The sequence below is a fragment of the Callorhinus ursinus genome, unplaced genomic scaffold (assembly GCF_003265705.2).
Source record: "Callorhinus ursinus isolate GAN/ISIS: 27379988/994484 unplaced genomic scaffold, GSC_fseal_2.0 scaffold49, whole genome shotgun sequence".
Classification (NCBI taxonomy): Eukaryota; Metazoa; Chordata; class Mammalia; order Carnivora; family Otariidae; genus Callorhinus; species Callorhinus ursinus.
In genome coordinates, this window is record NW_027397111.1 from 8328370 (window position 1) to 8352441 (window position 24072).

Here is a 24072-nt window from a genome sequence, read left to right on the forward strand (position 1 = left end):
CCTGTCCCCGCCGGGACCTGAAATTGGAAAGGGCTCTTGCAGCCTTGGCTGTGGGCACAAAGCTTTGAGGAATGAATATGCATGTGTGTTTCGGTGTGTTTGTGCATTTTGTGTTAATGCTAACAGTTGATGAGGGTTTCCGAACTGAGGGTCGGATATGAGATGGGGAAGCGTTATCTGCCTTTTTTAGAATTTGTATTAGGAATTGTCCTTTTCTTCGAAGGGAAACCCTTTTATGATTTAACTAGTTTTTTAATTAAAATTATCTGATTATGTTCTTTTGATACTCTTAACGTGGACACTTCGTATACAACAGGAAGGCATTTCTAATTTCCTTTCTGCGTTCTCCTCCTTCCCCTAACTTATCCTGGGAGAGAACCTCACGAAGCCATAATAGGTGACAATCAGAAAAAGCACTTCTGTGAGAAAGATCTTCCTCTTTGCTTAGCCTTGCCTCACTTATGGGCTTCTGGGAACTGCGGTGGGGCTTCTTGGGAAGCCTGCACCTCACAGTAGGAATGGAAAAAGTTTTATGACTTCTGAAGCATGACAGAGAGAGTAGGGAATAGAGCTGGAAGCCATTGGAGCCTGTGAAGCCCATCTGCTTACCAGCTTTACTTTCCTGTCAGATGTTGGGTACCCGGTCTGGTTCCACCCTCCTACCCTAAGAACGTGGGAAAAAATGAAGCCTCTGCATGGAAAGCAGGTGATAAAGCCATCAGCAAAATCTTACACTAAGACGTTCAGACATCCCCTTGCCAGGCCTGCCTTGGGTTTCTCTGGGGCTGTGCGTAGCTTAGGGTTTGTTTCTGAGACTTGCTCACATTCAGATGTAGCCACTACTTACTAGAAGCCATCTGGGGCCAGCCCAGGCTTGTTCTATCTGGGTGTCTTCCCCCTGCTGTACTTTTCTCTTCTTTTGGGCTTTCAGATATGAGGAATTTCAAGGTCTCTGAGCTGCTAGAGTCCTTCTTCTGAGAGCCTGGATCATCCTCTTCTGGGCCCAGGAAGCTGTGGTAAGCTCTTGGTTTCCTTCTTAGCTGGGCACTTCTGGGAAGCTGTCTACATTCCTTTCTGCCCAACTCTCTGCCTCCAGGGCTCTGTGGGGCGCGGTTGCTTCAGGCCTCTGTGATGCGGAATATTAAGGCAGTTCCAGGGAGGCCAGTCACTGGAGATAGCCAGGAGTTTGAAGGGAGAATTGCCCTTTCTTGCCATCCTGGAAGCGGGAACTCGCTTTTCATGGGATGTGGTATGGTACTGATTCTTCTTAAAACTTTTTCCAACTTGCTTCCCTGTCTCCTTGCCACCCTGTAAGAGAGGGAGGGAGGAGGGAGATTGGTGCTCAGTTTCCTGTGATCTTGCTGTGGCACTGGAGATGGGTGCAGCAGATGCCTTTTGTGAGGAAGGAGCTTAGAGGCAGGTGAGAGAATCTGTATTCTTGTTGCCATATAGCTGGCTGTCTTCCCAGTCAGGGTATATTGACGCCGAATGGTTCACATTAGCATCTCCTTGTCCTTAAAGGCAGGTGCCACCTTCACCTGTTAAAAAAGGAATGAACATGCTGGGCAGAAGATGAGCCTGAGAGAGAGCCTCCTTGCCCAGATACTACCCAAGGAGCTGTGTGTGTGTGTGTGTGTGTGATGGCTGGAAATGGAGGGTGGGGGTGAACACTTCTGATGGAAAGGGCAGTAAATCTGGAGAGGGAATGGGGGAAGCTGGCTGTGGGGAACACGGAAGCTGGGAATTTTTGCAGAGATGGGGTTCCAGAGTAGTTGGAGGCCAGTAGTCGTGGGGAGGTGGGTTTGGATATATGCTCGGTTTTGCTTGCATTGCTGAATACCTTGCCTATGATGGCCATGAATGCCTTCCTCTGGGAATAGAGCTGGTTCCACAATAGCCCTCCCCACTCTGCATCTGTATTATACCTGTGTGATTCTTGTCTGTCAGGGGTCCTGGCCTAGAGTGTTCTGGGGCAGAGGCACTGGGTCTGAGAGGTGGGCTGGCCAGCCAGAGCCCCACCTCCCCGTTTCCTGGCCCCTTGAGGATGAGAAGAAGCACATTTGTAGCTGCCAGTGCATACTGGCACAGCTTGTGGAGGTGTCCATGCCCCGGCAGGTTACAGAACCTTTTCATGGATGCCCTGCCTCTTTGGGGTTTGAGAACAGATGGGGCTTAATTTGAAGCAGACCTACCTCAAGGCCCCAAATCTGAAATGTATATTATAAAACTGTTGCTAGTCTTGGCTCTTCTTCCCTCTGTGTCTCTCTCTTCCCTTTATCTTCCCATCACTGTCAGGGATTGTGAGCAGCTACTGCCATCACATCGATGGATCAGGACATTAAGACTGGAGCTAGGGCAGCCTGGGTGGCTCAGTCGTTAAGCGTCTGCCTTCGGCTCAGGTCATGATCCCAGGGTCCAGGGATCGAGCCCCGCATCGGGCTCCCTGCTACGTGGGGAGCCTGCTTCTCCCTCTCCCACTCCCCCTGCTTGTGTTCCCTCTCTCGTTGTGTCTTTCTCTGTCAAATAAATTAATAAAATCTTAAAAAAAAAAAAGACTGGAGCTAAATACCGCTGTGCACATTGCCCTGATGCGCGCAGGCTTATCCTTAGAGAAGAGGTGGATTTGAACCTGTGATGATAGGGCCTTTCCGCCCCAGAGTGGGTGAGAGCAGAAAGGAAAAGGAGGGAAGGTACTTCAGGAGTTGGGAAGAGTATTGATTCCACCCCTTCCCTTCCCCCCCCCCGCCCCCCAACATTTCATGTGAATGGTCAAGGGCAGGAGAGAAAACCAAGATCTTGCCTCTCAGCCTTTATTTAGTACTTTTTTCCCCCCAGCGGTAACCAGCATTGTGATGCAGATATTGTATCATGCTTGTTGGCTGCCTGAAGGAACCTATAATCTCAGGGAGAGACAAAATTTGTTAAACAATTAGAGGATATCAAAGATCTTAGCTGTGTTTGGTTACTAACTGAATATATTTATAGTTCAGGAATGAGGAAGTTGTGTCTTAAAACTATAGGAAAGCTTTCTTGGAGTAGGCAGAATGTTTTCTGGTCTTTGAAAGTTAGATCGACTTTATATAAGCAAAGGAGAGGCAGGAAGTGTTCTGGAGGTGGAGAAGAGCAAGAACATAGAATGTGGCATGGTCAGGGTCACTGTGATGATCTGCCTTGGGAGTGGGAGATCTGGCAGTGCGGAGCTGGGAATTTGAACCTTGGAGCTTCTTCCTTGGTGCATCGGAGATGGAAGTGAGGCAGTGGAGGTGGGATTTTGTGGAAATCAATCACTCTTGTAGAAGAAAGTAGGGTAATTTTGGAGAGGACAGAGACTGGCAGTAAGGAGACCTACTAAAGAGTATGGGACATCAGCAACAGAAATAGAGATGAAGCGGGTAAGTCCTAGAGAAGATTTAGAAGTAGAACAAGTAGGACCTAGACATGGGCTGTGAAGGATGAAGTTGAGGGAAAGGCAGAAGATGTCAGAATGTCTGCTCTGTCCGAGTGGTTGTTTATAAAAGGCTTTGCAGTTTTCAAAGCACTTTTTCATTCAGTAAGTATCTCAGAATTGTGTGGGCTCTTACATCTCATCTAGCCTGGCTTCATTTTCCAGATGGAGATTAGAACCAAGAAAGGGGAAGGTGCTATCCCCAACTCACACAGCTATTTAGTGGTAGAACAGGGCCTCCAGTCTCAGCCTTCTATCTTCTAGGGGAATTTGAAGAGAAGAGTACATGGAGGAAGGATGTGGGATCAGGGAAGAGTCTTGTCTAGTTGGGTGACATTAGGTGATTACTCATCTCTGAGCAAAATGAAGCTTACTCAGAAACATTCAGACCAGATGAGTGATTTTACTACTAAGAGTTTTGTTTTGTTTTGTTTGAGAATTACTAGACGAGGAGGATGGATTCCTTGGGTCCTTTTAGTTCTGAGATTCTTGAGAGTGCACAAAAATGTATATGAAAAGTACTGAACTGGGTTTGCTGGGAGATGGGCTGGTTTCCAGTGGGGTACTTTTCTAAGGGAATTTTGAGAGTAATTTGACTCCACGTGATTTTCACCTTATGTGCTGACCACAGAACCTAACTACTGAGGACGACACAACTCTGCTGTTCGTAGACTATGGGCAGTGATAATCAGCAGCCAAGAACTCAATATTTGCAGAGTTACATTTATGGCTCTGTTTGCATTATCCACTTCCTCTCCCCTTCTCCTCCTACAAGACACACACACACACACACACACACACACACACACACACACACACACATTTTCCTCCACTTCCCCTCTTTCTTTCTCCTTCCTTTCCTCTTTTATACTTTCTCCTTTACTGCTTTTCTTGTCCATCACTCCATCCTCCATCTCTGTCCTTTCCACTCTTGTCTGTCTGGTTGTCTAAACAACTTCCTGTGTTGGAGCGACTTTACCTCTCTGTTGAACTCAGACATGACCATAGCAAAGCTGTGGAATATCCTGATGCAGTGGAATCACTGTGGAATATCCTGCTTTGTCTGTATCCCTGATGTGGTGACTGGCGCCCAGTGATCAGAGCCAGAATCTGGACCGCTCCTTACCTTCACAGTCACTCATCCTTCACGTTCTTGTTTTCTGTTAAAATAGCTCCTGATCTGGGGATGCCTGGGTGGCTCAGTTGGTTAAGTGGCTGCCTTCGGCTTGGGTCCTGATCCCAGGGTCCTGGGATGGAGCCCTGCATCCAGCTCCCTGCTCGGCGGGAAGCCTGCTTCTCCCTCTCCCTCTGCCCCTCCTCCCTCCTTGTTCTCTCTCTCTCTCTCTCTTTCAAATAAATAAATTTTAAAAAAAATCTTTAAAAAAAAATGGCTCCTGGTCCTCCTTCCTTGTGTCCATTCTCATTGCCCATACAGCAGGCGAGAGCAGAGAGAGAGAGAGGTCATGGTTGAAAAAAGAGAAGTAGAGATGAGGGTCACCTTTGGTGTCCTCAGAAGCATTTTGCGAACCTGCAGCTCCCAAGGAGAGTCTTCATGTTTGTTTGTCACCCTCTGGCAGCTCTCTCTCGGTTTGTGGCCCTCTGTGATTGGCTGCTGGCTGTGCTTCTGCTGGCTGTGTCTGGACACCCCCTGAGTCTGAAGAGGAACAAGAATTTAATAAGCAGCGGTTATTCTCTTGGGAGGACACAGAGTCAGGCCTCATCTTCTTGGTGAATTTTCCCCAAGTAGACTTCCTCTTCTCAGCTCCTGGAGGCCTTTTCCTTGGAAGAGGTGTGCCCCACGCACCTCAGCTGTTCTGCATTCGCCTGAGTCATTCACCTGAGTGGCTTCAGTCTTTCATCACCTTGAGGACTCTCGAATGATTGACTTCCTTTGCTTGCTCAGGTTTCAGGAAAGCTAGCGTCTCTGAGGTACAGCCTCTGGAGTCCCACAGATTAGGAGAAGGAAGCCTTCTGCTGGCATCTGCTGTGCTGGGGACAGTGGTCCTTAACCCTTTGTTTTTTGTCCTCTGCCCCCTCGCCTCCTCCTTTGGCAGCGTTAGCCGACCAGTTACGGGGGCTTTAGGCAATCGTGTTAACCTAGGGAAAGGAACCCTGACACTGAGGGAATAATAGGCTTTCAGAAATCTTTCTTTCCTTCACAAGGCTAAGTGGTGCTCTAATCTAACATGTTCCTTGACATCCTTGGGAGTAATGCTCAGGAATTCCCCCAAGTATGCTGTTCTCAGACTTACAAACAAGCGTCCTGTTTCTGTCCTTCAAGGACCTTAAATCGCTCTCCTCTCTCCCTTCACATTCCTGTTTCCCCGATCTTATCTATCTTCCCTTCCTTGCAACCTGGGGCTTAATTTTCCCCCCTATTGCATAGGTTCCTCTATATTGATCTCTAAGTGAATGAATGTTTGAAAGTACCTCTTTGTACACAAAAGGCAACTCCCTCTATTTTACATAAAAATGGGATATACCTAGTGCATGTATTGTTTTCTTTTTAGATTTATTTATTTTATTTTTATTTTTTTTATTTGACAGAGAGAAAGAGAGACAGCAAGAGAGGAAACACGAGCAGGGGGAGTGGGAGAGGGAGAAGCAGGCTCCTGGCCAAGCAGGGAGCCTGATGCAGAGCTAGATCCCAGGACCCTGGGATCATGACCTGAGCCAAAGGCAGATGCTTAACAACTGAGCCACCCAGGCGTCCCAAGATTTATTTATTTTAGAAAGAGAGAGCACGAGTGGGGGGAGGGCCAGAGGGAGAGGAGAAAGAAGCAGACTCCCCACCGAGTGTGGAGCCTGACAAAGGGCTCAATCTCAGGACCCCCTGAGATCATGACCTGAGCCAAAATCAAGAGTTGGAGCCTTAACCGACTGAGCCACCCAGGCACCCCTCCTAATGCATGTATTGGTAAGGAGCTAATCATTCTAGAAACTCCTAAGTTCTTATCCTTGGGGAAAAGAGAGAGAATGGTTTAAAAAATGGCATCTTGTACTATAGGATGTTGCAGTTTATTTAGTGTGACACTCATCTGCAGACCAGGGCCTCCTTCCATGTTCCTAGGATAAGAACTGGGTTTTGAGGGACTGCTGCTCTTCTCTCTTACTGATTCTTCTTAGGTACCTAGAAGAAGCATCGTAGTTTTCCATTATGGGAGATAAGCTGGTATGTATATATCCCAGCAATGCCTGATGGAGCTGAAAGGCTGCATTTCTGCTGTCTAAATGTTTCCGTTAGAATAGTCAAACCCGAGTCCTTGCTCACCAACAGCTATCAGACGACGACTTAGTATAGAAGGCTAAAGATCCACAAGAATTCACTCTAATAGTTAAAAACATCACTTTGTAATTCCGATCATGATGAACCATAGTTCAGGGAGATGATGGTTAAGAATTGTTGAGATTCCTGAGCTTCTCTGTGTCCTTACTAAAGCTTGGGTGGTCAGAGCCCCAAATGGGAGGTTCCAGTGTGAATAGCAGCAAGGACAAAGGGCTGATCAGGCAGGGCTCAGCTGGCTCTTCTTCTCAGGAGCTTTCTTTACCTCATCTAGCCACCAGTCCCCTGAGGTGATTCCATAGGGATAAAAGTGGTATCTTCGTGTTCTGCAGGAGGACTTAGGAGCCTCATGAACCAGACATGTTAGGTTATTTCTCAGCTTAAGGGGCTCCGTAGACTTGATTTTCTTTTTTTCCTTCAGTATACTTGCCTGAGATGTTAAGACTCCATTTACCCCTGGGTCTGCAAGTACAGTGTGTATTCCCCTGAACGCGCTATTGTTCTAATGGGAATGGAGCAGAGTAAAGACATGGACCTCATTTGATCTGGGCTCTGTATTTTAGTCGGTAAACCTAAAAATCACATTGACTCATCAGTTGACTCCTATTGAATCATTTCTCAAATCTCCTTCACTTCTACCATCTTCATCCTGTTGTTAGTGCAGTTTTTTTTCTAAACTTAAGAGTAAAATAGTATCTTTTGTTTTTGTTTTTGTTTTTTTAAATGTCATCTTGCTACATTAAACTTATGGTTCCAGTTTGTGGAGGCCTTTCTTCCTGATTCTCTCTAGTATATTAATTATTCCTCCCATTTAGTTTGCCATAGGCATTTTAGATAAGCGTGTCTTCCCCTAGTCATTGATAAAAACAACCGTGATAGGATCTAGAACAGATGAGAAGTGGCCAGACTTCTAGGGAGTTCCAGAGCACTTCTTCCTAGTTGATATTGATCCATTTTGTAGCACCGTTTGGGCCCAGCTGTCCTGAGTTACCAGACCATCCAGCTGCCAGTGTATTTCTCTTTTATCCTTAAGATCAAGAGTTTTTCTGAAGTCCAGAAAAATTGTGTCCCTGGCATTCTTTGATATATGTGTGTGCATATGGATGTGTTTATTTATATGATATATAACATATGTCATATACAAATATATATCATGGAAATAGGTATGCATATTATTTTTGAAACCCCAAACTATTGTTTATAGACCACTTGCTATCACTGTGTGTTTCACATATGTTGTCTCCTTTATTCTCTATAATAACTTTATATTAGCTTTTTTTAAATGAAAGTAATAACAACATGTTTTAGTATGACTTGTACTGAGTCTCTAGTGGCTGGTGCTTCCTCCTCCATGTCCTTGCCACTTTTCATATTTCTCTGTTCTGGAGTTTTGCTTGTGATATTGCTTATTTAATAAATACTTACTGAGTACTTGCTATGTGTAAAGAAAGCACAGCATTATAGCCTGTTGGAAATTCAAAGCTAGTAAGAAATGATCCTGTTGCTCAGAAGAGCTTATCTGTAATTAAAAATATGAATGGATGAACAATGGCTTGGTGGGGGAAGGAGGGAAAGCAAAAGAACTCAGAAGAGAGAGTCCTGAGTGTGAATGGAGTGCTGAAGCTAGCCCACTTACCAGGTTCTGAATGGAAAACCCTAGAAGCCACAGTAGTGGTATGTTCCATGTCAGAACCTTTTCAGAAAGTTGGAAGGTGTCCAGTTGACTGACTTAAATCCTATCCCAGCACTTTGTTGGAGTGTCTTCCTTCTTCACTTGTATGTGTTTTTGTAGTGTAGTGTAATTATAGGTTTGTGATGCACAATTAGCATTGCCTGATGCTGTTAAAGTCTTCACAGTCATCACTTAAGGTTAATTTTCAAATAAGTAATACATGTATGTGTTGTGAATCCAAACGGTGCAAAAAGGTGTACTGTGAGAGCAAGTCCTCCACCTTCTTTCCTCTTCCCCTAGAGCTAGTCGTGGTCACCAGCTTGGGGACTGTATCATTTTTTTTAATGGCCGCACAATAGTCCAGTGCAGTTTCTCAGACTGCAGGTCATCATTAGTGGGTTGGAAAATCAATTTTGTGGGGGCTGTACAAGCTTTGTTGGCTTTCTTAATGAAATAGATTAAGATAGCATCACACATGGTAAAGATAAACACCGTTTTTTTTTTTTTTAAAGATTTTATTTATTTGAGAGAGAGAGAATGAGAGATAGAGAGCACAAGAGGGAAGAGGGTCAGAGGGTCAGAGGGAGAAGCAGACTCCCCGCTGAGCAGGGAGCCCGATGCGGGACTCGATCCCAGGACTCCAGGATCATGACCTGAGCTGAAGGCAGTCGTCCAACCAACTGAGCCACCCAGGCGCCCAAGATAAACACCGTTTTGAGAAAACTTTTTGGTTCAGTTTTATACACAACACACATGCCCTCTCATACATGTGCATACAACATTACTATATTACATACGTATTTTTTAATCTGGGTCTTGGTCAAAACATCCTTGAAATGTACCAGTCATACTTTGGAAGTTTTTTTCTTAGGATAACTTCCTAGAAACGAGGATACGATACTGAGTCAAAGAATATGAACATTTTAATTGATTTAGCCAAGTTACTTTCTAAAAGCTATGGCCCATTTACTATCTAATAATGCCATCTGTATTTTATTTAGTATAGGTTATTTTAATTTTAACACAGACATTTTTCTATGCATTATATATGTGATATATATTTTTTAACAAAATGGGATAATTTATTACTTTTCTCAAAGTAATATAAAATGAACACTTTCCTATTTTACTAAATATTCTTCTACAGCCACAATTCTCATTCTGGGGGCAGTTTTTCTTGGAGGTAGGGTGTGAGGAGTGACTGCTGTAGTTCTTCTCAAACTTGAGCCATTCTTACCCATTCCTATGATTTATACTGCATATACTTTTTTTAAAAAAAGATTTTATTTATTTATTTTGAGGGAGAGAGAGAAAGAGAGAGGGAGTGCATGAACAGGGGGAGGGGCAGAGGGAGAGGGAGAGAGAGATCTCGACCAGACCCCACGCTGAGTGCAGAGCCTAACATGGGGCTTGATCACATGACCTTGAGATCATGACCTGAGCCAAAATCGAGTCAAATGCTCAACCAACTGAGCCACCCAGGCACCCCTGTATATACTTTTATTTACTGATCTTTAAATTGGCTTTTTAAGAGCTTTTTATTTTTAAATATTTTAAACTTACAGAAAAGCGGCAGAGACAATACAAGTTCCCCTAATCTTACAGAACTATGGTACAACAAGAAGTTAGGTAATAGTGTAATGTCAATTATAGACTTAATTTGGATTTCATTAGTGTTTCCTATTCTAGGATCTAATCCAGACTCTCACATTACATTTATCTGTCGTGTCTTCTTAGTCTCCTCCAATCTGTGACAATTCCACGGTGTGTCCTTGTCTTTTATGACCTTGAGACTTTTGAGGGAGTACTAGTCAGGTATTTTATAGACTGTTCCTCAAATCAGGTTTGTTTGATATTTTCTCATAATTAGATTGAGGTGTGGATTTTTGGGAAGAATGCCACAGAAATGAAATGCCCTTCCCAGTGCATCATGTCGGGGTACATGATGTCAGTATGTCTTATTAATGGTAATGTTACCTTTGATCACTTGGTTGAGATAATGTCTGCTAGGTTTCTTCCTCATCATGTTTTTGTATTTATGCCTTTGTAATTAATAAACATTTTGGGAGAGATACTTTGAGACTGTGTAGGTTCCCTATTTCTCTTTAAATTTCTACCCACTAATTTTAGCAAAACAAAACTGAAAGCAAACAAAAAACATACACAGTTGACCTTTGAATGACACAGGTTTGAACTGTGCAGGTGCATTTATATATGGATTTTTTGGATAAATACATTATAATGCTGTGGTTGTATTCTCTTTTCCTATGATTTTCTTGATAGCATTTTCTTTTCTCTAGCTTACTTTATTGTAAGAATGTGGCATATAATACATATAATGTACAAAATATGTGTTAATGACTTTGTGGTATTGGTGAGACTTCCAGTCTGCGGTAGGCTCTTAGTAGTTAAGTTTTTGGGAAGTCAAAAGTTATATGAAAACTTTCAACTGCATAGGGGGCCAGCACCCCTAACTCCAACGTTGTTTGTGGGTCAACTGTACCTTCTTTTGCATTGGTCTAATCAATGAGATCAGTGAAAATGGGGTTAATAGCTGGTTATGTTTTTTTCTTATGAACATTAAGATAAATATAAAGTATTTAACATTTTTAAGATGTTTGTCCATATACCACTTATAATCAGTCATCTTCTGTACACGTCATACCTTGGGAACCCTGGACCACTCTGAGGTGCTAAGCACCAAATGGTTTAGGTTTTGTGGTGATATTATTGATCCCTTATTAATTAGATTGATTAGTTGGTTAGTTGGTTTCATTAGTTCATAGATTAAAAATGTATTAATTGTGCTTGGTACAGAGTCCTAAACTAGAATTCAGAGTTAAGACATAGTTATTGCCCTAAAGAATATTATAGGCTTATAGGCTAGTAGGAGAATTAAGTTGAATAAGCCTTGTACACTAAAATACAAGGCAGTGAGCATGGCTAACAATGGAGTAGTAGACTGTTTCAATGAGTATAGGGACTATGAGTAGAGAATCCAGTCCAGGCAGGGAAAATCAGGGGAGATAACATGGAGGAGGTGACACAGTCTGGGCCCACATCTCCCACACTTTTGCCCAGATCTTATTCTGAGGGGTACTTTTTCATTCAGGCTCAAGGTATTTTTTTGGTTATATCATGGAAAAGCCATTTGAGCCCACATTCTTCTTATTCCCCCATCTCCTTTCCCCCCACTTTGTGCTCTACCTCCCCTATCATCAAGCTTCGGTCGTGACAGGTTAAGGTCTTGATTGAGCTCAGAGTTCTAAGGCAAGTAAGCATGAGAAGCCCATTCTGGAAAGGTAAAATGGTGCTTTTAGAAGGGGTCTGGAATACTGGCTCCTCAGTCCGGTCTTTCCTGGCCCCAGACTGTGTTTATGTGGCCCAGTGTTAAAATGCTCAGACTTAACAAGGGACAGTAGTCAGTGGTCTGTGGATTTGAGAGATTCTAGGAAGCATTGTGACAGATACTCCAAGAGATTGGATCAAGCCACTGAGTATCTTGTGCCCTGAGGATCTGAATTTTGAGTTTCATATTGAGAGTTGTGAACTGAGTAGAGGTGAACTAGGGCTGGGAGGCCGACAGACTAAAGGAGAGTGCTCAACCCAGCATGAAGATGTCCAGGAGCTGTTTCGTCACAGGGCAGTGGGATCCAGGATAATTACAGGCTGAATGCCACACTCTTTTAGTTCAGAGCCTTAGTGCTGGGTGGGAGGCAGGTGGGATTAGGTCAGGAGTAAGGACACCAGAGAATTTCCGCTCATAAAATGCCAGGACTTGAGCACAGCACGGCCCTTTCATCTGTGCAAGCCAGAAGCAGAGTATGTGTAGGAGTGGCTGGTGTACCCGGAGGTCCTGCTGGATGTGGCTCCTGACAGAGTCAGGAGAAGGCTGGCGTTGCCATCTGGATAGAGACAGCTGTTTTTTTGATTCACAGGTGCTATAGAGCCCATGAGGAGACTGCTTGATTGGAAGTAGGCATATTATCTTCAGGAGAACTTAGATATTGCCAGTTCCTCTGCTTTGTAAAAGCAGCTTTGTCTCAGACCGATGGCTAAGGAGTGAGTCCCTGGCAGAGGCTCAGTCTCCTTCCAAGGCACTTCCCAGGTCATTTCCAAATTTCCCCATCCTGTGTTTGGCATCTTTCTTCTCTTTTCAGCCTTCTTTAGGCAAGAAGCCTGAATCTCCCATCTTCTCCTCCAGAAGAGGCTGCCTTTTATGGGGCTGGTCTTCCATCTGGTCCCAGGCAGAGGACTCCAAATCCCCAGGCCAGGGGCTCTGCTGAAAGTCTTGGAGGAGACTCTGGAGCCTCTGAAACAGGAAGTCTTCCTGAAATCAGTGGGACTAGGTGACTGGGACAGAACAGTTGGACTGGGCAACTGCAACAGGACATTCAAGTTGTAAGGACCTTTGGAGAACAGCTAGTTCCAACAGCCCAGCAGCCCTCTTGTTACGTGCAGGGCAAAGCGGAGGCCCCGAGTGGGGCAGGGACTTGCTCAAGATCTCACCACCCTGGCAACCAGGACCTGGGCTCCAGTCGGCCGACTCCTTCTCTACTCCTGCATTTCCTAAAGGGCTCTTGTGTAAACCTGCCTGCTCACACGGCAGCCAGAGCCCAGTGCAGAACCAGGCAGGACACATGCCAGATTCCCCCACTACTTGGGCAGAACTAGATGCCCCCTGTGCAGAGGTGGCTGAACTCCACAGTCTGGTGGCAACTGGGAGCTCAGCTCCCGGAGGCGGCTGAAGTTACACTGCATCTCTTAGGCCTTCTGAGATCCAACAGGAAATATCAAAACAACAGCTTACTTTTCTTGAATTCCTTTGATCCCAAAGTAAGGAGTGACTTTAAAAGATTTACTCTGCTTCTGTGTTTTTAGGTTTCTGTATAAGTCTTTGCACTCAGATTCGCTCATCTTATGGCAGGTACAGCTTCTGTTTTTGCTTTTTAAAGTCTTTTTCAAAGATTGATTTATCCCACACACATTAATAGATTGCCCACTGTGAATGAAATAATAATAAAGTTAGTAGACCTTATGGGGCTCATGACCGTATGAATACGAGTGACAGTGATAAAGTGCTATGAATACCACGATAAAGTCATCTTCAAACTGCTGTGGGATTGCAGAGCAGACAGATTCTGCTACGAGATCAAGAAATATTTCACAGGGGAGGTGATCACTGAGTTGGGCCTTGTAAGATTTTGCTTGTTGGGGAGGAGGAGGTCCTCCGATTAAGGTAACAGCATGAGCAGCAGGGAGGGAGTGGTGGGAGAGGAAGGGCACAGTTAAATTATAAAACATAAGATGACTTTTTAAAGGAAAAATATATTTTTCATAAGCACAGTGACCTGCACGTTGGAGGTAAGAGAAAAATGTTACTGTCCCTGAATGGAGCTGACCTGAGAGATCCTTCTCATCTATGGGAGTTGGGCCATTCCTGCACCCCGCTCGGTTTGGCAGTGACACTGGTGGAGGAGTGCCTGTGGTGGGTAACGGGAGAGGCCATAAAACCCTGGAGCGCGTCCCTAAAAGAGTGACCTTACGAGGAAATTTCTGGGAAACAAACCACGGGGAGACTTTACAGGAATTTTTGGTCGAGCCCACAGGCAAAGCACATGAGGAGAGGAGATGTAATTATAGTTTGTAAGTCTATGAAAAGAAACAATGAGTGGCATGAAATAGCTGTTCTAAGTTTCTTCTTCCTGCAGGACAAGATGAAATGGGTTCTTTGCACTCATTCAGCAGACACTTACTGAGTACTAGCTGGGAGCTGGGCCCTATCCTAGATGCAGGGGGTGTGGTGGCAAAACAGTCAAGGTTCCTGCTCCCAAGGAGCTCATCAGGGAAAATCGGCCTTAAGAAAAGGGAAATGTATTTTGGTTGGAGATTATGGTGAGTGCTATGAAGGATAAATCCTCATTTCGATTGGAGGATCGTGGAAGACTTCTCTGAGGAGGTGAGAGGCAAGTTGAGGCAAGGTAAGAGCCAGTTAGGCAGACTAGGGGCGGGGGTGGGGGTGGGGGTGTCCCAGGCCAAGGGGAATAGCTTGGGAAAAATCTGGCCCTTTGGGGGAATTAAAAGAAGGCCTGTGTAGCTAGCACACACAGGTGGAGGGCAGGAAGTGTGCTGAGAGGAGGCTGGAGAAGGATCAAGCAGGGCCTTCTAGGTCCTGGTAAGAATTCAGATTTTATCTCAAGTGCAGTGGGAAGCCATTGAAGTGCATCAAGCAGGAAATGACAGGATCGGATGTCCATCAGACAGCTGCATGGAGAATGGAGCTGGGAGGATAAGAGTGGAAGCTGGGGCCATCCAGGAGGGTTTTCAGTAAGCAAGGGAAGGGACTGAGGTGGCAGTGGAGGGCAGAAAAATGGATAGACACATTTTGGAAATAGAATTATTTGGAATTGGCAAATGGATTGGATATGGGGAGGGAGAGGCAGGAAGATGCAAGGGTGTCTCCTAGATTTCTGGCACAAGATTGTATGCGTGCCTTTCAACAGATCCTAGACCCCATAAGGCTGTAAAAGCCCTGTCATTTGGGAAAGGTCAAGTGGGTTGATCTGAATCCAGCCTTGCAGAGGCAGCGGAGGGGTGCAGCTGTCCTCTTGCCCTGCCTAGTTCAAGGAGCCTGTACCTGCAGCAGCACCGAAGCAGGGGTTCCGGTTCTTCCATCATGGGGCCCTTACTGTCTCCCTTCCCCCTGAGGACAAGGCTCTAAAGAATCTCTGTGAACTCCAGGGTGCCACTAGGGGGAGCATGGCCTGCATTTTGTGCCCAGTCTGGAGGGCTTTTTGAAGTCTGGATTACTTTAGAGACTAGATTTGTAGCTGCTTCAGTACTCAGCCCTGGCCCCGGCCCCTGGCCCCTCATAGTGCTTTGAAGAATGCCTGACATATGGTAGGTGCTCAGTAAATGTTAGTTGGTGCTAATATTGTAACTGTCAGTATTATCTTGTTGTAGAAGTGAATGGGCATCATCTCTTCTTTTTCAGTATGGCTACTGGGAAGTGGAATGTGCATTTTCAGGGTGAGGAGGAGAACAGAGGGATGCCTGTGGGGAATGGGAAGAGGGAGAAGTTTTGGGACCTGATGGTGTTGCACTTGCCATTTCATCCTGTCTTCCTTTGCAGACGTGGGACACTAGGGCCTTTGAGGGATTCCTGAGGTGGTGTTTGGCTCAGGTTGGGCATCTGTAGTGGAAGATTGGTCCCTGCCCCCTTTGAAGCTCTGATGGCTTCACTACAGCAATAGGGCCCACCACCACTTAGAGTTTATACTGTCCCGTTAGTTCCTGTTGCATTTTCTTCACACTTTTCCTACTTCGGCTCCTGACATGTAGTTACCTTTTTTTTTTTTTTTTAAATTTTTACCTTTTTTTTTATTTATTTTTTTAAAGATTTTATTTATTTATTTGAGAGAGAGAGAATGAGAGATAGAGAGCATGAGAGGGAAGAGGGTCAGAGGGAGAAGCAGACTCCCTGCTGAGCAGGGAGCCCGATGTGGGACTCGATCCCAGGACTCCAGGATCATGACCTGAGCTGAAGGCAGTCGCTTAACCAACTGAGCCACCCAGGTGCCCAATATTTACCTTTTAAACTCAAGTCAATTAAAATCTTGTTTTGAGAATTTTGTGATATATCAGAGGTTAATAAAAACACAAGGATTCTGCAAGGAATCGCTGCATTAAAGATTCCATCAGGACCTCTCTGGCACCGTTTTAGGAAGCAGCACTGAAAAATGTCTTCCTTGAGCCCCAGTGTCCTCCTCTGGGAGAGATACCCACTGCCCTGGCTTTTTGTTTGTTTGTATATGATAAAGAGCAGCTGAGATGAATGAAGTTCTTAGCTCAATTCCCTAATTTAAGGAGAATGCTTTCCCAAACATCATCTCTTTTTATGCCCATCCCAGCCTATCAGTTGCCCATGGGGTAGGTTTCATAGGTGGAAGAGGCAGACACTTCCAGGGTCTTCTGACCCCTGCTCCACGGGTGCTTCTACAACTATTCTGCTTAATACACACATGAGAGTTGAAAGGGTATATCTAGGTCTGTTATTTTCTGCTTCTGTGACCTGGGGCAAGGCATTTGACCTCCCTTTGAGATTTTCTTAAATCTGTTAAATTAGTATGATAATACCAGTCCTAACTTTTAGGTCAGTTGTGTTGAACAGATAAGCCAAGATTTATGAGGGTACTTGGGAAAAGTGTAAGGTAATTTATAGCTTTGGGGCAGGACTTTTCCCTCTAATCTGTGCACCATTACCTTCCACATCTCATAGATGCTATCATAGAGTCTTCAGGCCAACTGGATGGTAGTCAGGTCTCACACACGATGACTGAAAGATTTCTCTGGCTTCCCCTGGGAACTCAGCTTTGTATCTCAATACTGGCTATCAAAAAAAGTTGTTAGTACGGCGCCCAGGTGGCTCAGTCATTAAGCGTCTGCCTTCAGCTCAGGTCATGATCCTGGGGTCCAGGGATTGAGCCCCGCATCGGGCTCCCTGCTCAGTGGGGAGCCTGCTTCTCCCTCTGCCACTCCCCCTGCATGTGTTCCCTCTCTCGCTGTGTCTCTCTCTCTGTCAAATAAGTAAAATCTTAAAAAAAAAAGTTGTTAGTTCTTAGGATCAGATGGTAGTGTACTTTAGTGGAAAGTGCCCTGGACTGGAGAACAGTGGCCTAATCTCTTAGTTCTTCAACTGCTTAACTCAAGAGCTGTGTAACTGTGGACTAAACATTGGCTCTCTCTGAGCCTTGGTTTTCCAGTCTATAAAATGGTAATAATATTGTCCAGTGTATTTCAAATGGTTTGAGGATCAGACAGAATAGTGCATATAAAAGAACGTCACAAAGCAGAAATGTACATGGGGGGTTGAATTGAGAGGGCCTGCCATGTCCCAGGCACCGTGCTAGCTCTTGGACCGGAGTGACAGTATTCCTGGCTGTCACAGCAGCTCACAGACAGCCGGGGCTTTAGCTGCAGGCCCTGAGCCGGGCAGAGCGATGAGGCTGTGTTTGTATCATGTCTGTTGCTTGGGCTGTGACTCTGGACTTGCCCAGGACTCTTACTGGTCCTGACCTAGTGTCTTTCCTCTCCATTGCAGGAAGATGAGAGACTGCTTGGGCACCAGCAATAGTACCATGAGTCCCTGCACTGGTTAAAGCGATCACCACAACCTGGGCAGGCAGCAAGGTAAGCAGAGAGGCCAGTCCAGGCGAGCTCCTGGGATGTGAATGCATTTCCGCCTCAAGTGCTGCCCGGAAAATCCCAAGTGCACAAACAAGTCAAGGCAATGCGTCTGGGTCCTCCTGCCGGCACTCTGGGACCCAGAGGAAGGGCTTGCTTCCCCTCCCAAGTGCTCCAGCTAGCTCCCTCCCCTCTGGCCAGGATTCCTCCAAGTTAAAAAAAATGAGACACTGGAGGGGAGGAAAACAAGTCCACTCACTGTCTTTCCCCTTCTCCCATCTGAGCTGTTGAAGCAAGTTCCCAGGAGCTGCCCAGAGCCCTTGTTTGACTAGAAGGGAGGTAGGAGGAGTGGAATGTGTGCAGAACCCGAGCTGATCAAAAGACAGTGCTGTTTCATGGAAGCCTCCCAGAACTAAGAGCGGGAGAGAAGGGGGGCGGAGGGGGAGAGGAGAGAGGAGACAGAGGGAGGGGGGGGAGAGAGAGAGAGAGAGAGAGAGAGAGAGAGAGCGCGAGCAAGTGAGAGAGAGCGAGCAAGCGCGAGCACAGGAGCATGCTGGCTGGCGAGAACACGGTCTCCATGACAACTGGCCTGGCCGGCTAGAAGAGCTCTGCTCATTTGGCTGGAAGGAGCTCCACGAAAGGTCAGAGGAAGGAGCTGTGGGAAGCTCGCAGCAGGTATCGGAGCTTAAGCGAGTGGATTTTGGGGCCCTGGGCTCCCTTACAGACTGTGGTGTGAGCCAAACTCTGCCGAGAATGGAGTGGGCAGGAAAGCACCGGGACTTTCAGGTAAGGTCAGCTCCAGCTTGGATTGTTTTTTCTCCTTTCCTGGCCATAGTCTTGGGCTGTTTTCTGGGAGGCAGGCAAATGTCTGTACTCTCTGCTCGGGGTTTGGGGCTCAGGAATGATGTCATGCTTCAACAGTTGGATTCTATTAGCTTAAGGAGGAGGGAAACAGCCAATTTTCTTGACTTTGCAAATCTAGCTGATCTCCCTCTTGCTGAACCTGAGGTGTTTAGACTTTCTGTAGAAATCATCATCTTTTATTTAGCACAAAGGCTTAGGATATTTTACAGAAAGAGTGTTTTATATAGAAAAAGCGAGTTATCATCACTCTAGTATTGTGTTTGAGGTTCTTACATGGAAACTCCAGTGTCTTTTGAGTGGCTTGGTTTGTTCTAGTGAACACTGTCTGTTTTGTCTCTTGGTGCTGCTATGTCTGACCTGTAATGAAAAATAAAAAAGCCAGTTAACTCAGCTAGGGGCCTGTGGTGAGTTCCCAGTCTCTGGAGCAGTTCTTAGGACCGAGGGACCGTCTTAGGGATATCTGAGCTGAGAATCACACTCTCGGTCTCTTCCCAGGTAACTTGGAAAGAAGCATGCTGTTCTCCTGAGTTAATAAAGCCCATCACAGGCTTTCCTAAAAAGTATATGGGGTGGAGGCTGGCAGGTGTGTGCGTGTTTTGGGTTGGGGGGCCTGTGAAGAGGTTTCCTATACAGGTATCTCCGAGTGAGCTCTCAGTGATGGCCGCTAAGAGCTAGCTTGCTCGTGGAGACACGAGGTGTTGTGGTTGTGCCAGATGGTTACTTTGGGTTAATATTTTAACCTGGTCTCAGGGCATGCACTGTCCGTGCTGCGCACTCCTCTTCTGTTTGTCCTATGCTTTGGTAAAACTTGTTCTGACCTAGAGGACTGGTGTGTGGTGAGCTTAGTGTGGCCTAGCAGAGGAGACCCTTCCAGAAAGGCACTTTATAGGTGATGGGGTGGCTAGGTTATTAGTAATCTGATTTGGAGGATTCATGCAGCAGACACTCCCTGCAGTGGGGACCCATCAGGAGATGTACTTCAGCTTCAGGCATGTTGTATCTCAAACTTACTCCTGGGCCTCAGGGAACATTGTGGATGCCTTTGGTTTCTCTGTGGGATGAGGGAACAGCTGCTGTCCTGGCTCTTTGGTTTTTCTTCTTGAACTTTCTGAACAGAATGTCTTTTGTATTCTGGCAGACAATGAGGGGGCCTTCTGATTAACTTCGGGTCAGCTTGCCAATAAAAGCACTGACCATGTCCCCAGTTTGGGCTCCCTGAATGTGTACATGTATGCATCAGTATTATGGCCTAAGGGTCCACAAGGGTGAACTCTGTGGCCCTGGACCTCAGATGGCCCACTGTTAAAGTGATGCCTCCTTTTAGTATGCTCCAATGATCCTCTGCTTGGTAGAAACCTCTGTTTTGTTGGGGGGATATGGCATTGCACTGTTGGTTGGGGTTAAATTTGGGGGGTGTGAGGAAGAGGCAGTGCAAATCCAGAATCTCAGTTCTCCTCTGCTCAAGTGGCTGTGGTTGGGGCTCACCTCCCCCCTCCCTGATATGTGAAGAAGGCTAGCGATGATCATTCTTTTGATAAATCAGAATGAACACTGGATTTGGGTTTCGTAGGCTTGAGTTCATGGTCAGATTCTGCTACTTGCCATCAAGGTGGCTACTGGCAAGACCATTAACCTCTGTGACCTTCAGAGTTATTAGCTGTGAGATGGGAGATAATGATATAACTACTTCAACAGGTCTTTGGGGAAGAATTTTCATGAAAGTAATTCTAAGTAAGTCAAGTCCTATATAATGTAAGTTGTTGAAGGATGACCCCACTCTCTTCTGTATAGTCATTTTGCCCCTCTGTTCTGGTTTCCCAGTTTATAAAGTGCCCTTTTCTTTTGTGCATTTATAAATAAAAATGAGGAAAACCTTTAAAAAGTCCTTTAAGATATTAAAGAAAACAAATAGTGCTTTCTTTGGGTTGAGAAATAGAGTGATGTTCACTGTAGGCTTTGAGCCTCATAAATGATCCTTCAGAGATGAAACTTTCTTTCCCTTAGGTCACCTGAGTCCTGTGTTTAGTACAGAAGAGAGGGATTCCAGCAGACCCTTTGCTTTTCCAGTGTCCCACAGCTAGCTACCTGGCAGTTATGGTGTCATAAAGTTCACTAGCTGGAAGAGAGGCTTCTGGTTGTCAGGTTTGGTTCCTTCATTCTGCTGGGTTCTGCTGGGGAAACTGTTTTGAGTGGGCAGCATCTAACTGGCAGGAAGAGTTAGCTCTCTGAAAGGCTCCTTGGGGGCTGGGCAGCTTTCAGGAACCTGTGTGGCTACAGCTTAGAGGGAAACAAGAAAGAAAGAAAGAAATGAGGAAGTGGGAATTTCAAGGGCAGAGATTCTTGATATGCAGTGGGACTGTGCCAAGGAACAGAATAGCAAGGGGTGGGGAGACTCCAGGCAAGGACACCCGGATCTGATCTCAGGGAGTGTGTACGGTTCATGGCATGCTTGGTGGGAACACAGGAAGGTGCCCGGCACCCCACCTGCAGCCCCAGCTTCTGTCGTAGGACAGGGAAGCTGCCTACCATGCCCTGGGCTCTGGGAGGAAACCCCTGGGAAGACCCTAAGGAGGCAGATTTGTTGTTGAACAACAGAGCCACTTTCCCAGGCGAATCACAGCCCAGCAAGCCTCTAAGGCCTGATGGCAAATTTGTCCATAGCTTAGGTTGGGGCTGCAGCTGTTCCCCACTCCTCTTCAGTCCAGCTTCCCAGAGCTGAGTCACAGGTTGGATGGATCCCTCTGTGTTCTGTAAGGATTAAAAAGTAACATTCCTGTTCTCACTCCCTCTCTTCCCCTTCCTCTACACCCCTGCCTGCACACTGTCCCACTGGGCACCCTCTCTCTAAAATTAGAATAATCAGTTATCCAAGGAAGCTGAAACTTTGAAATGCCTTAGAGGACAGGCCTTAGGGCATCCTGAATTCCACTGTCTCTGCCTTGTCTGTGGAATGGAGGGCTTGGGTATAAAGTTTACAGGGGCGCCCCAGACTCCAGGTATCAATGGCCATACTGCTGGCCCGGGAGTAAGAGAGGCTGTGCTCCATTTCCTACCTAATCTGATTCTAAGAACTACTTTGGGGGGCATCACTGGGCACCTGAGGGTGGTGGGAGGGTCTGAGTCAGGGACTGCCAGAGCACCTCCCTGCAGGCAGGTTGGGGGGGGAGAGACTGAAGAACATGTCTTCCTGTTGCTTCTCTTGTCCCCTATGTGTCACTGTCCTGGAGTCTCCTGATTTCTAGCGTTGGGCCCAAGAGAGTTTGCTGAGGCAGCCAAGCACAGGGAACGTGTATCTGAGCCTGGAGGAGTACAGGCATCAGCCCTGCGGAGTGTTGGCTTGGCCTCCCTTCTGGTCCTCTACGTTAGCTTGGGAGAAGAGGGTATTTAGGGTGGGCAGGGGGAGGGGAAGGGGAAATCTGCCAGCAGATAATTGAGTTCTTTGAGTTAGAAGAACCATGGAAAGTGGAGAAGGGGCCAGGAGGGCATGAAAGAGGAAAAAAAAAATTACCGTCTGGCATAGTCTGCAGAGATTTCTCTGTAAAGCCTGAGGGAGAACTTGCAGTAGTGAGCGCCTTCTTCTGGGGGTAGGGAGGGAGAGTCTGAGCATCTATTTTTTGCTGGGGAGGAGGCGCTGTGTGCATCTGTCTCAGTAGGTGGGTGTGGGGAAATACTAGGTGCATCTGTCTTAGGGGAACATGCCACGGAGTATTGCCTGATAGAAACCCCCCCTGTAAGACCTAGAAAACTCTCCTATGTGTATGTGTGTTGAGGGGAGAGAAGGATGTTAAATGAGTCTAGACTACCTTATTGTAGGATTTCTCCAAAGATCCCTTCTCTTACTATTTTTGGCTCTAATATACTGTCAAAATTATCACAGTATTCTTCTCATCTAAAAATTGCCTGTGTGTTAGATTGTACTTTCTCTATAAAGGGTGAATTATATGCAATTAGAGTATGATACCTTCTTAACCAAAGCTGACCCGTTTCTAAGGGTTTGTCATGAAACTACCCATTTCTCAAAGATGCAGACTCTTCTTGTGCGTGACTTGTCACTGAAGGGCTTTGTAGGTGAGCTGGAGGTTGACTAATAGGAAGCAGCACAGCAAATGCAGGACTATTTGATCTTTGGGAAAATGAGATGAACAGAGGGTTATGGGAGACTAGGAGGAAACAGGAGAGAGGCTCTGGGCAAGGGGACTGGGGGCGGGGGAGGAAGGTAGTTCTGAGGAACAGCATGGGGGATAGAAGGCCGTACCTGGGCTGCTCTAGGAGGCCTTCACAATTTAGCAGAAGGTTGCCCTGCCCCCAGGGGACCCAAGGGGACTGTGTTGTGTAGTTCCTAACAACCAGGAGGCTGGCATTGGGGTTGACACCCTGTTTGCTCCTGGGCTTGGAAGCATCTCTGGCGCCCATGTGCCCTCTTGGTCTGTCCACCCATTTTGTCAGTGAATATGGAGGGTCTGGGCCGAGAGCTGGGAAGGGTCTAAATAGTATCAAGTGTGAACTTGATGTTGTCATTAGGTATTATATCATAGTTATTTCCTCCCCAAAGTGAGCCTGTCTCTGTGATTAAGAGAGAAGAAACATAGGCCTGCTGAAGTTAGGGTTTTGCAGGTAGGCTTAATGACCATCTCATGCTTCAGGCTGGGAAGAAGGCAGAACGTCTAATTCTTAGACTCTGATATAAAGCACTGTTTGAATGATGGAAGAGAGCCAACTAAAAAGGACTAGAGATAGGAGGGAGAGGGTTCTAGGTCTCTGTTGAAGCTTCTCTGAGAGTGTCAACAGATCAGGTGTGGGGGATAGGAAAAAAAGGGGAAAATTGGAAAGAAAACTATATAGTCAGCTAGTTTTCAGCACTCTTCAGCCTTGTTCGAGGAAGTGAATTTTGGTGTGCTCACTTGTATCTTGGAACACAGGCTCCCTTATGCAGTTCTGACAACCGAGTTTTATAGATTGCTTTTAAATGAATCAACCTGTGTTTGTTCATCTATCATTGACTCTTGATCCTCAGTGCGTGTGTGGTGGAACGAACCATTTGCACTTATCGTGAGCATCGCGATGCCGTGAGGTGCAGTGGTGAAGAGCTGGTGCTCGTGGGTCTCACACGCCTAGGTTTAGAATCTGGCATTATAGTTACTAGCTATGTGACCTTGGGCAAATTGCTTAATCTCCCTGAGCCTCTGTTTTCTGTGAGGTATCTGTAAAATGGACATAATAACAGTACTTAGCTTGTGAGAGTTGTGCTGAGGATTGAATGAAATGATACATGGAAAGCTCTCAGCCCAGCCTGGCACCTAGCAAATGTGCAATGCTTTCCCTTATTATCATCATCAACTTAAAGCAGCATTTTGAAGAGTAATGCTGGCATCTCTTAATCAGGTTGGGATTACAACACAGGAAAGTCAAATCGGATTCTATTTATTTATTTAAGATTTTATTTTTTTATTTGAGAGAGAGAGAGCATGGGGGTGGGCAGCGGGGAGAGGGAGAAGCAGACTCCTCGCTGAGCAGGGAGCCCTATGCGGGGCTGGATCCCAGGACCCTGGGATCACGACCTGAGCCGAAGGCAGACACTTAACCAACTGAGCCAACCAGGCTCAGGCGTCCTGTTAAATTAATTTT

At 46.0% G+C, this 24072-nt stretch overlaps 1 protein-coding gene across 8 annotated transcripts in view; it reads left to right on the forward strand.

The window, feature by feature from the left end:
• The window catches only part of DENND2B (DENN domain containing 2B), a 173796-nt gene that overhangs the window by 51801 nt on the left and 97923 nt on the right, over window positions 1–24072 (forward strand). For 3 of the 8 annotated variants that reach the window (XM_073882942.1, XM_073882940.1, XM_073882944.1), the window contains one exon: window positions 17501–17589. The gene's annotated coding sequence lies outside the window, so the exon portion shown is untranslated. Of the gene's footprint in view, window positions 1–931; window positions 1017–17500; window positions 17590–17794; window positions 18370–24072 lie in introns of those variants that run through there. The other 5 variants (XM_073882943.1, XM_073882945.1, XM_073882939.1 and 2 more) reach the window with 5 other exon arrangements.